Raw genomic sequence first — 13,716 nt, 5'->3', positions numbered from 1 at the left:
CTGGGCACCAGATGGAGATGGCTGCATCCGGGCACCCTGTATGAAGCGACGTCCCCTTGGGCACCTTAGGTAGGTGAATGACAGGTTATAAAAACCTGTTTTATGTACTAATAGAGCCACAGGCACATTTAATAAGTACAGTTTCGGATTCATGCTATTTGGACGGACCTGGCCATATGTTTAGGTTATAAGCCTAAAATGTCATGACAGAATCCCTTTAACATGCAGCTGCACAGGATTAACAGTATATTTTCTAGATGTATTCTACATACAGACTTAATGGGCAGCAGGACATGATTGACTGCTCACACAAAGTTTTCTTAAAATCAGAAACGAATACCAATAAAGAAAGCTGGTATTTCTATAAATGTGTGCTCTAGAAACATAATTCTCTATACCTCCATTCAGCTAACTTTTTTCAAATCTGCGCAACATTCTGTAATTTGTGCTAAGACCACTTGCATGTTGAACCAATTCATATTAAATTCTAAAACACATCTGCCTAATGCAAATTAGAATGTGAACTGACAGTTCAATAATATTTCCAGGTAATGAATTGGAAGAAGTAGTGGAGAAAATAACGCCTACCCGAACATGCTGGTTTATGGCAGATGGCACCATCTCCTAGGAAATGATCAGGTGCTTGGGATGAGCTCAGTTTGTGATCTAGTGGCAATAATGAAGATTTGTTGCAGACGACAATAGAGGGCCTGGTACTTAATTGAACTTCAATTCTTAGTAGTGAACCGTGGCTTGGTGCTTACTGCATCTAATTTCACCGGCAATTCCAGGTCATATATTCCTGTTTGCAGTTTGCCCAAGAAACTATTGGCACACAGATGCATTAAAAGTAACAAGTGTGTCTGTGCCTCACTGAGAGCATTTCTTTCAATTAGTAATCTGTATTTATATTGTTCTCAACACACACAAGCTCAAGGTGACCGCTGACCATGTAAAATGAATTATAATGGTGAACTGGATTATTATCACAAACATGCTATTCGGATAATTAACAGCCTTCATCTGCTGTACCGTCTTTCTCCCTTATAATTGGTTTGCGTCCAATGCTCCATGCCAGGTATCAATAACATCTTCAAGCTAAGCAGAGCGCCCTGTCTGTTCCATGCCGGATAAATTGCTTGTGCTTCCAGCACTGGCTGTGAGAGGATCAGGCATGTCTTTCTCTGTGGTTTATTGATGTTGATGTGGGAGGCGTGCCATGAATGAAGGAAGGGTTGCACTGGTCTTGGATGCTCTACCAGCAAATGTACACAAAGAAAAAGCTTCTACCAGAGTAATGTCTGAGTTGCAGCTTTTATCTCAAGTAGGTTACTCCACAACAGGAGCTTCATGACAGAGATAATTGCTCATTATTCAATTTTCCCAGCTGCCGAGTCCCTGCTTCTAGACTGTAATCCGCTATCAAGTGTGACGAATACAAGACACGCTTAGTTGGAATCAGCACTGAGGAACTTTAAACAGCATAAGGCTTCCACCACACACACATTCGGTTTGGAGCTTTTTGCCTGTACAAATGCATGTGTTTTCTCATTCATGTTCACACATTTCATCATGTGTTTTTTTTTGCAGCTACAGATAGGTGTATGGGAAAATGCCTGGAAAAAAACACCACCATAGTCAGACCATATAATTGAAGATAAAAAATGCAAAAAAAATAAAAAATAAAAATGAATGTGTACTGTGTTACAAAATTGTTGTAGGCTTCCTGTTAATGTCTGGGGGGGGGGGGGGGGGGGGGTTATTTTCATTTAATTAAAAAGGAAAAAAAAAATGCTATAAAAAAAATGAAACACTATTTCTGAAACCACCTTAGAATAGGTTAAATTTCATCTTGGGAAGTTGGGATGCATAGAAATAGCTTCAGTTTTGTTATAGGGCCTTTATTGGTGCTATATGTTTTATGTTGTAAGCCCAGTGATGTACTTTGTAGTCTGTTGAAAAACATAGGCTCATATATTTTATTTCTTGTCAATCCAGAAGTGACGATGTCGCATCTATCCACTGGCCTAAGCAGTCATGTGTGCGTGAATGGCACGTAACTACTGAGGCCAGCAGTCACATGAATGAAGAACACAAGGTCATCTCTTCTGGTCCAACGGGGACCGATGGAAGAAAACCTCACGGGCCGGACCCCCAATGCTAGAATGGAGGGTCCCTTTAGCTTGTGATTTAACCTTTTTAATGCTGTCTGCTCCCTGAGAATTTACCCCCCCCCTCCCCTTAACTTTTGCTTCTATTGGGAAAGTGTAAAGTCAAAAGGACAGTCCCACCAGATATGGAGGAAGGTTCCTCTATTACTTAGGCATCTCCAGCATCTATCTGAGGCTGTGGCAGAGAAGAGGCAAGTTATGTCTTTATACCATCTGGTCAGGAGCTTGTATCCGTTCTCTTGTATGCGGACACATCGGGACTCGACATGTGGGGATAGGAGTATGTCTGGTAATTTTGAGAGAGGAAGATCTTGTCCTAGATCATGTTCCCATTGCCTTATGAAGGCAGGTTTGGTAAGTAAGGAGGGTGTGTTTAGCCTGCAAAATAGTTGAGAGATGAGTTTTTTTGGTGGGGCAAAATAAAAATATTATATAAAAAAAATATATAATAATTGCATATGTATATAGAAACTGTTGTGCATATAATCTCCTAATGGAAATGAATGTTTACAAGTTTGCCCTATTAAAGCAAATGGATGTCATAGAAGAATATCCCCTCTTTGGAACCACCTCCATGAGCAAGTGGAGGCTTTCCCCATCAATAGCAGCCAGTCAGCTGGGGATTTGAGAATGTGAACCCATAGTCATATGGCTTCTCAAGGTCTTATTTGTTCATTTAAGCACGTAGGCATTTTAGGATAGAAATACTCATACAGGGAGTGCATATTTATTAGGCAAGTTGTATTTTTGAGGATTAATTTTATTATTGAACAACAACCATGTTCTTAATGAACCCAAAAAACTCATTAATATCAAAGCTGAATATTTTTGGAAGTAGCTTTTAGTTTGTTTTTAGTTTTAGCTATTTTAGGGGGATATCTGTGTGTGCAGGTGACTATTACTGTGCATAATTATTAGGCAACTTAACAAAAAACAAATATATACCCATTTCAATTATTTTTTTTTACCAGTGAAACCAATATAACATCTCAACATTCACAAATATACATTTCTGACATTCAAAAACAAAACAAAAACAAATCAGTGACCAATATAGCCACCTTTCTTTGCAAGGATACTCAAAAGCCTGCCATCCATGGATTCTGTCAGAGTTTTGATCTGTTCACCATCAACATTGCGTGCAGTAGCAACCACAGCCTCCCAGACACTGTTCAGAGAGGTGTACTGTTTTCCCTCCTTGTAAATCTCACATTTGATGATGGACCACAGGTTCTCAATGGGGTTCAGATCAGGTGAACAAGGAGGCCATGTCATTAGATTTTCTTCTTTTATACCCTTTCTTGCCAGCCACGCTGTGGAGTACTTGGACACGTGTGATGGAGCATTGTCCTGCATGAAAATCATGTTTTTCTTGAAGGATGCAGACTTCTTCCTGTACCACTGCTTGAAGAAGGTGTCTTCCAGAAACTGGCAGTAGGACTGGGAGTTGAGCTTGACTCCATCCTCAACCCGAAAAGGCCCCACAAGCTCATCTTTGATGATACCAGTCCAAACCAGTACTCCACCTCCACCTTGCTGGCGTCTGAGTCGGACTGGAGCTCTCTGCCCTTTACCAATCCAGCCACGGGCCCATCCATCTGGCCCATCAAGACTCACTCTCATTTCATCAGTCCATAAAACCTTAGAAAAATCAGTCTTGAGATATTTCTTGGCCCAGTCTTGACGTTTCAGCTTGTGTGTCTTGTTCAGTGGTGGTCGTCTTTCAGCCTTTCTTACCTTGGCCATGTCTCTGAGTATTGCACACCTTGTGCTTTTGGGCACTCCAGTGATGTTGCAGCTCTGAAATATGGCCAAACTGGTGGCAAGTGGCATCTTGGCAGCTGCACGCTTGACTTTTCTCAGTTCATGGGCAGTTATTTTGCGCCTTGGTTTTTCCACACGCTTCTTGCGACCCTGTTGACTATTTTGAATGAAACGCTTGATTGTTCGATGATCACGCTTCAGAAGATTTGCAATTTTAAGAGTGCTGCATCCCTCTGCAAGATATCTCACTATTTTTGACTTTTCTGAGCCTGTCAAGTCCTTCTTTTGACCCATTTTGCCAAAGGAAAGGAAGTTGCCTAATAATTATGCACACCTGATATAGGGTGTTGATGTCATTAGACCACACCTCTTCTCATTACAGAGATGCACATCACCTAATATGCTTAATTGGTAGTAGGCTTTCGAGCCTATACAGCTTGGAGTAAGACAACATGCATAAAGAGGATGATGTGGTCAAAATACTCATTTGCCTAATAATTCTGCACTCCCTGTATGGCTAAAATGTGTGCAAATGTTAATTGGAAAACAAAACCCAGAAAGCATCTTTTTCATGGGGCAGGGTTTTATATGGTTTCACGATTTGCATAATTTATTCATTTAAAAGGGGGCTTTCATTTTAATCTGTGGTTGGTCCACAATTGTGGTTGGTAGTCTGAATCATATTGATCATACAAGTAAGCAAAATGTGGAAATAATTGCATTGGTGCTTGAAAGTTTGTGAACCCTTCAGAATTTCTGCATAAATTTGACCTCAAGCAACTTCAAAGAGTCTTAAAACTAGATAAAGATAACCAAATCAAGCAAGTAAATTAAAAACATTAGACCTGAGGCTACAGTACATGCACACGACAGTGAAAGATGGATGCTTTTTTGACGGCCGCCACACAGCCATTTTCTGAACTGTTGCAGAGTATGAGGCTATTCACATGCCTGTTTTTTTAATGGCCAGTGAATAGCAGCCATCAAAAAATAGGATATGTCTTTTTTTTTGCCATTTTCATGGCCAAACGGACTCCATTGAAATCAATGGGACTGTTATTAATCGCTGCTTAGACAGGAGTACACTTGTCTAACGGCCGTTAAAAATGGGTACAGTAGGACAATATGGCCTTCTAGGGGTTAAACATTTAAAAAAAATACTCACCTCACCCACTTGCACACGCTGAGGTAGTCAGTGATGATGTCATGTCTTTGATCAAGATGGCCGCAATAGCCTCTCAGAAAGGCCTAAACTGTGGCACCAGATGCCGCAATCAGCAATGAACGTGGTATCTGAGGGATTCAATGAGGGGGAAGGCTGCACGATCGCCGTTCACCATCATTGCGCCAGCTACATACAAAGGAATTTGCTTCGTGATGAAGTAAATCATCACAAATCAAATTTCTTTGTGAAATTCGGTGAAGCAGTCAAATAGAATTTTTCGTAACTTTGCTCATCTGATCTAATCATAAGCGTTAAGGGGTTGTTTGCGAACACATTTGAGGGGTTAAACAGAGGGATGGGCTTCCTCTGTCACCCCATCAGTGCACTACAATGTGACTGTGGGCACATATCACTACAGCCTTTATTAGCCATTTTTAGAGATGAGTAAATCGAAGCTGACAAAGTGGAATTTGTTCCGAATTTTTGGAAAAATTAGATTTGCACCTAATGCGAAATTCCTTCCGCTTCGTGGTAGCGAATCACATTTTTTCCTAAAATAGCTGCTGCACATGTAAGGACATGGGACAAGGAACTCTAGAAAGGCGGGATCACCCACAATGCCATGTATGCAGCCAATCAGCAGCCAGCCAGCCCTGTGATGTCATAGCCCTTTAAATAGCGGCAGCCATATAAAATTCTGCCATTTACCAGTGTACTTAGTGCAGGGAGAGACGTCAGCAGGCGCTAGGGACAGTGATAAAAAAAACATCATTGTGCTAAAAAAAAAACAAGTGCAGGGAAAGATTATTCAAGGTGTGGGGAAAGGATAGGGAGGAATCAATCCACACAATTACTATTGAACAGGGTTCAGTTGTGGAGGTGACAGCCTGGGTAATAGGAACATTCCTATTACACCTTGAAGCACTGACTGGGGATGCAAATTACCATTATACAGCTCTGTAATTCCATCAAACGGTTCTTATTAGGGTGCAAGTGCTGTTTGATACAGCCATTAACAGGGGTTATTACAAGGAAATATTTCTACATTTTATTTGCCCTAGTGCGGTGCAGTTATACTATATGTTCTAAAGCATTTTTGGCTTGTATTAGTGGGGGAAAAGGGCTTATTAGCCGCTGTGTGGTGAAGTGCGAAAATTGCATCCCTTTTTGTTGTGTATTAGTGGCAAAAGTAAAATATATTTGCCGCTCAACGGTGCAGTTATCTGTTTTAAAGCCCTTTTTTGCATGTATTAGTGGAAAAAGGAAAAATATATTTGCCACTCAGCGGTACAGTTATCTGTTTTAAAGCCCTTTTTTGTGTGCATTAGTGGAAAAAGGAAAAATATCTTTGCTGCTCAGTGGTGCAGTTATCTGTTTTAAAGCCCATTTTTGCGTGTATTAGTGGAAAAATATCTTTGCCGGTCAAGCGGTGCAGTGATATATTCTAAAGCCTAGTTTGCCGTGTATTACTGGTGAAATGAAAATATATTTGCAGTTCATCGTTGCATTTTTGAAAAGCCTGTTGTTTTCTGTAAAAGTGTAAAAAAACTAGGGCCAAATTGCCCTTGTGGGGTGCAGTGCTATACTCTAAAGTCCAGTTTGCCGTGTATTAATGGCGAAAAAATATATATATTTGCCGTTCAGCGTTGCACTTATCTTTTGAAAAGACTGTTGTGTTCTGTAACAATTTAAAAAAAATTAGGGCCCATTGGCCGTTTAGCGGTGCAGTGATATATTCTAAAGCCCTGTGTACTGTATATTAGTGGTAAAAAAACAACAACTTGATTTAACATTTCGTTATTTGATCTAACGGCATGTCAGGCAGAGACGTGCCAGGCCCTGCACAGGGGAGTGGTAGAGGCCTACATGTTTCTGGCGCAAGCAGAGGTCGCAGCAGAGTTAGGGGCCGTGGCAGCAGGGGTCACTTCGAGAGGCCTGAGCTCCCAGGGTCAGCTAGCGGTTGAGTCGTGACCAGCAACCCAGTGGTTTTGAATGGTTGACTCGATCTTTGACTTTGTCGCAAGTGACATAAGACACCCCCAGCCAAAGTCAGTGGGTTCGTCAGACCCTGTGCCCTCACTTGTCCTCAACCTGCCTTTGTCCCTTTGTGTTCCCTCACCGTGAGAAGTATTATATGCTGTAGGCTCAGCTCCACTTTTCATCGAGGAAGAGCTACTAGAGGACATTCAGCAGCTACTGCCCAGCCAAGATGTGAGGGAGACATCCGAAGCTTCCTCCGCTAGGCAGGCAAGTAGTGATGAGGATAGTGGCGTGGGAGCTGGTGTTGAGAGTGGTCAGGCTCCTGACTCAGAGACGGTTGAGGAGGACATCAGTGACGTGCAGACAGTACTCAATGATGATGATGTAGCTGATCGCACTTGGGAGCTGGGTGACGAAGGGGCTTCATCATCATCGGGAGAAGAGGGTGGCAGATTGCCCGTGAGCCAGCGGCAGAGCCAGCAAGTTGCTAGCATGGGCTACAGTCAGCAGGGTGGCAGCAGTGGGAGGTCGGTAGTCAAACGCACCAGGGATAGACCACCTGCTTCGCGGGAGCCTACATGCCCGGGAAGTAGTAGTGCATGGGCTCAAGGAGGCAGCAGCGGTAGCAGTCAGTCAGTTCGTAGTGTTGGGGGTAAAATCACCTACTCGGCGGAGTGGCATTTTTTTTAAGCCACCGGAGGAGGTGAAAGTGGCCATATGTAGATTCTATGGGCAGGGCCGGTGCAAGGATTTTTGCCGCCCTAGGCAAGATAAAAATTGCTGCCCCCCCTTATCAGATGATCTGCCCATATCATAACATCACATATGTTCCACCCCTTTCTCAGCTTTTAAATAAAAAGAACTGCTAGGTTTCCCTTAGGGTTAATCCAGCTACTTGTAGCTGTCTTTTTTTTGCGGAACGGAATTGCGGACCCATACATTTCTATGGGGCCACATGACGTGCGGCCCCAATCCGGAATTGCGGATCCGCAATTCCGATCCGGAAAAAAATAGAACATGTCCTATTCTTGTCTGCAATAGCGGACAAGAATAGGCATATTCTGTTAGTGCCGGCAATGTGCGGTCCGCAAAATGCGGAACGCACATTGCTGCTGTCCGTGTTTTGCGGATCCGTGGATCCGCAAAACACACATGGATGTGTGAATAGACCCTAAATGTGAGGTAAATTAGTTTCCAATGTAGTATTAATAACTAAACAATTACATAATAAACATATTGCATTGTCTACTTACCACCAGGACAATAAGATGATCTGGTCTGTGGCTGCAGTCTGGCTCTTGGTCTGGCTCTTCTCCCCCACTCCCTCCCTTGTCACTCTCATTATTCCACCCCCCCTCCCTTGTCACTCTCATTATTCCCTCCCTCCCCCCTCCCTTGTCACTCTCATTATTCCCCCCCCACCTCTCTTGTCAATGTCATTATTCCCCCCCCTCCCTTGTCAATATCATCATACCCCCCCTCCCTTGTCACTCTCATTATACCCCCCCCTCCCTTGTCACTCTCATTATTCTACCCCGGCACCCCCCTCCCTTGTCACTCTCATTATTCCACCCCGGCACCCCCCTCCCTTGTCACTGTCATTATTCCACTCCGGCACCCCCTCTCCCTTGTCACTCTCATTATTCCACCCCCCTCCCTTGTCACTCTCATTATTTTCCCCCTCCCCCCTCCCTTGCCACTCTCATTATTCCCCCCCTCCCCCCTCCCTTGTCACTCTCATTATTCCCCCCCTTGTCAATGTCATTATTCCCCCCCCTCCCTTGTCAATGTCATTATTCCCCCCCTCCCTTGTCAATGTCATTATTCCCCCCCTCCCTTGTAAATGTCATTATTCCCCCCCTCCCTTGTCAATGTCATTATTCCCCCCCTCCCTTGTCAATGTCATTATTCCCCCCCTCCCTTGTCAATGTCATTATCCCCCCCCTCCCTTGTCAATGTCATTATCCCCCCCCTCCCTTGTCAATGTCATTATTCCCCCCCTCCCTTGTCAATGTCATTATTCCCCCCCCTCCCTTGTCAATGTCATTATTCCCCCCCCCCCTCTCTTGTCAATGTCATTATTCCCCCTCCCTTGTCAATGTCATTGTCATTATTCCCCCCCCCTCCCTCCCTTGTCAATGTCATTAGTCTCCCCCCCCTTGTCAATCTCATTAGTCCCCCCACACACACACCTCTAGTGTAGCGTGGCCGAGCTCTGTTCGGTCCGCGGTACAGGAGCATTTGTTTCCTGTACCCGGCCGGACTGACAGGAAGTGCACACTAAGTGAGCACTTCCTGTCAGTCCGGCCGGGAAACCTCATGTACCGCGGACCGAACAGAGCTCGGCCACGCTACATTAACAAAAGCACAGAGCAGACACACAGCAGGCGCAGGCTGCGCAGCAATGAGCCGGCGGCCAGAGCGCTTGCCGTCCTGAGCGCTTGCCGCTCTAATTTGAATCTCCGGCCCCGCCAGAGATTCAGGAGGCGCAGCATGAGGGGCGCCGCCGGCCGAACTTATATAACCAATTATTTTTTTTTTTACACCACAACGGGCGCCCCCTGCTAAATGGCACCCTAGGCGACTGCCTAAGTCGCCTTACTGGTGGCGCCGGCCCTGTCTGTGGGCAGAGGGTGAAGCATGGCTAGGGTGCCAATGTTGGCACTACAGCTCTGCGTCAACATATGCATCACCATAAAGTGGCCTGGGAGAACCGTGGCTCCGATGTGGTGGTCCAGCCTGCCGCAAAAACCGCTGCATCACGCACTGGCACGCACCCGGATTCTGGCAGACAAGTCTCCACTACCTCAGCCGAAGGGAGCTGTCTGTCCTTCCCATCAGCTGCTGGTGCTGATGCTGATGCTCCTCCTCGTCATTGATTCCGTCTGTAATCAATCACCGAAGCGAGTGCCAAGAGACAACAGTATGCGTGCACTCATCCAAAGATGCAGAAGCTAAATGTGCTCCTGTTGCTGTTGCTGCAGTTCCTCCCTTTCCAAGTGGTGGACTCTGCACCTTTCAGAGAACTGATGGCTTGTGGAGAGTCCCAAGCTGTCATTTCTTTGCCAAATAGGCAGTACCAGCCCTGCACAAATATATAGAACAGAAGGTGGGCCAGACCTTGAGTCTGTTGGTGTCTGCCAAAGTACATAGCAGCGCCGACGTGTGGAGCTGTAACTATGGTCATTGACAGTACATGTCCTTTACGGCCCACTGGGTGAATGTGGTTCCTACACAGCCACACCAGCAACTTGGCCAGATGACGCCACTTCCGCATTCACGTTGCCACGCAGTTGGTCCTGCAACAATGTCCGCCTCTGCATCCTCATCCTCCACTGTGTCCTCAGCCTCCACTTCAGGGACAATGCACAGTGCCCGTCCAGCATACCACATGTGCAGGGCACGGTGGTGTCATGCTGTTCTGCACCTCGTTTGCCTGGGCGAAAGGAGTCAAACAGGGGAGGAACTGCTCCTTGTCCTTCAGGAAGAAATCGAATCCTGGCTTTCTCCGCAACAACTGGAAATCGGAACCATAGTGACCGACAATGGGAAGAACATTGTGTTGGCACTGGGTCAAGGAGGGCTGAGCCATGCGCCCTGCATGGCAAACGTGTTCAATCTGATTGTCAAGCGGTTCCTGAAGTCTTCCACACATCTGCAAGACATCCTAAAAATGGCCAGGAAACTTTGCATGCGCTTCAGCTTCACCGCAAAGCACACCCTCCTTGAGCTGCAGTGGCAGAACGACATCCCCCAACATAGGCTGATGCGTGACACCTGCCATTTGTTCAGGCCTTTTGAGGAGGGTCAGGGGACTTGAGACGTGGCGTCTAGATCTCACAGCCACATGAGCCCTGTGGGGGCTGAACTGGAGGAGGACATTGGAGCACAAGCAATATGCAGCAAAATGGGTGATTTTTCTACACAGGTGACAGGAGAGGAAGAGCAGGAGCAGCCAGAGGAGCTACTGGGCAAAGAGGAAGATAAGGCAGAGGACAAAGACACACTGTGGCAGTATGCAGTGGAGATAGAGGCAGGGAGTCCCTCCGAGTCACTTGCACAAATGGCCCGATGCATGCTCACTTGCTTGGGTAGTGACAGCTGAATTGTCCTTTCGGCAGAGGGATGACTTCTGTCTCTCCAACTTGTTGGACTCTCGCTACTGGTCCAAAAGGGGGAACTTTTTTACACCCGCTGAGAGTAGGGACAAACTGAACTACTACAGAGACATCCTTCATAGTCAGTTGGCCGCTGCCTGATGGGGGGGCCCTCTGCACTCACGTTCCACTGCCATAACTGTTGGGGAGAGGTGGGGTGGCAGGAGAAGTACCAGCTCCATCAGCAGCAGCCTGAGTCTACAGTCGCTGATGAGTAGCTTTCTTCACCCGCATAGTGAAGCAACTACTCACCAGCAGCTAGACGTAGAGCAGAACCTGAACCAGAAGGTGGTGGCATACTTAGATTGCACCCTGCCAGCCGACATTGAAGATCCACTGGACTACTGGGCAGCCAAACTGGATTTGTGGCCGCAACTGGCCGTGTTTGCCCTGGAAAAGCTGTCCTGCCCGGCCAGTAGTGTGCGGGTGTTTAGTGCGGCAGAGGCCGTAGTTACACCAAAGAGAAATCGCCTGTTCACCCATGTGGAGAGACTGACCAAAATGAATCAGGCGTGGATCAGCCAGGATTTCCACCCACCAATGCCTGATGCATCAGACTAGATCATCAATGGTGCCACACCAACACTTTGACAAAAGAGACCGGTTTCTTCTGGCTACCTGCCTCAGCTACTATTCTGATGCTGCCACCCACCTGATGCCACACATCTGATGCCAAGTGCATCTTCTGTTACCCACCATCTTCATCGGGTACTAGTTTTGCCAAGCACCTCCTCCGCACTATGTCACAATGCCACTCTGCGGCCTCCTGATATTGCTGCCACTTCCAGATTATGTGATTGGGCCACTCTGTGGTCTCCTCATGCTGCTTCCACCTCACCACTATGTCACCTTGCCACTCTGTGGTCTCCTCATGCTGCTGTCACCTCCACACTATGTCACCTTGCCACTCTGTAGCCTCCTGATGCTGCCGTCAGCACCACACTATGTCGCCTTGCCACTCTGTTGCATCCTGTGGCATCCTGATGCTGCCGCCAACTCCACACTCTGTCATTGGGCCACTCTGTGGTCTCCTCATGCTGATTCCACCTCACCACTATGTCATTGGGCCACTCTGTGGACTTCTCATGCTGTCCCCACCCTACTTCATGACTTGGCCACTATTTAGCCATTTTGGTTTGGCTGACATCATCATTTATTTGACTCTTCCTCTGATCTGTCAGAAGGACGGTAAAATGAGAAGCACAATGGATCCTGTCTGTGTAGCAGTTGTAAGGGCTGTATGGTCCATCAGATTTGGCTTGTGATTTGGTAGCCAAAAAACAGGAGTGGATACAAAACACAGTAGACTTACAAATATTCCGTTCACGTGTCATCTCTGTTTTGGATCCACTACTGTTTTTTTGGGCATTTTTTTGGGCATACTGACCAAATGCTGACCGAGTGATGCTCCACAGACAGAATCCGTGTTTTGTGGGTTATTGTTCTGACAGATCAGAGGAAGGGCAAAACATGGTTATTGCTGACACCCTCTCCACTCTGTCGGGGGCTTTACTTGTATAAGCGTTTAACTGAACAGGTTCTGCAGACATCTATGTGGAATCAGCTGACGACGGTGTAAAAGGAGTGTGCTTCTTCCTAGTGCTAACATCGACCTGTAAGGCTGAGGTCATGCTTGATTTATTTGGTCATTTTTGGCCCCGTGTCTGCCCAAATAGGTGAAGTATGCAGTGATTCTAAGAGCGACGTCTGTCATCTGCATGTCATATGGACTCACAGTATTATTTCACTACCATAGCAGACTTTTCTGTGTTACTGCAAGGCACAGTGTTCTACACCACTATAAAGGCTCTCTGCAGCCAGGAAATAGTCATTTTTTACATTGATACACTTGAATTACTATTGCCGTTCACTCATAGAACACCACAAGCAATTGGCAAGTAACTGCCTGCGCTGGTTCTCATTCTGCATGATGTCATCATGCGTTCCTGCGCCTAAACTCAGGTGGCCCAATAACTTCAATATGGCCACCTGAATCCAGATGCACTCAACTCGGACCTCAGACAGTGTGTGTGTGTGTGTGTAAGGCAGTGGGGAGGGGGGGTCTGTTTAACTACAGTGGGGGCTTTGTAAGTGCTGGGGAATTAAAATGGATATTATGCCTACTGGGGGCACTATATAGGGTGGGCTTTATAACTATGGGGGGCACTAAAGGCAGCATTATACCTGCAGGAGGCACTATGTAGGGGACTCTGCAAGTACTGGGAGCAATGAAGGGGGCATTATACCTAGTAGGGGCAATATGTCAGGGCATTATAACTGTATAGGCACTATAAGTACTGCAAGCACTAGAGTAAGGTACTGATGGAACTACAGTGGAGAGTATACCTATAGGGTACACTGAAGGAGGGCATTAAACTATGGGGGCCCTTCAGGAGAGCATTATAAATATTGGGGGCATTATAACTACTGGGGCACTATAGGAGGAGATTTTAATTACTGGGGCACTATAGTGGGACAT

The sequence above is a fragment of the Bufo bufo genome, chromosome 6, assembly GCF_905171765.1.
Source record: "Bufo bufo chromosome 6, aBufBuf1.1, whole genome shotgun sequence".
Taxonomy (NCBI): Eukaryota; Metazoa; Chordata; class Amphibia; order Anura; family Bufonidae; genus Bufo; species Bufo bufo.
This window is presented reverse-complemented; position numbering follows the sequence as displayed.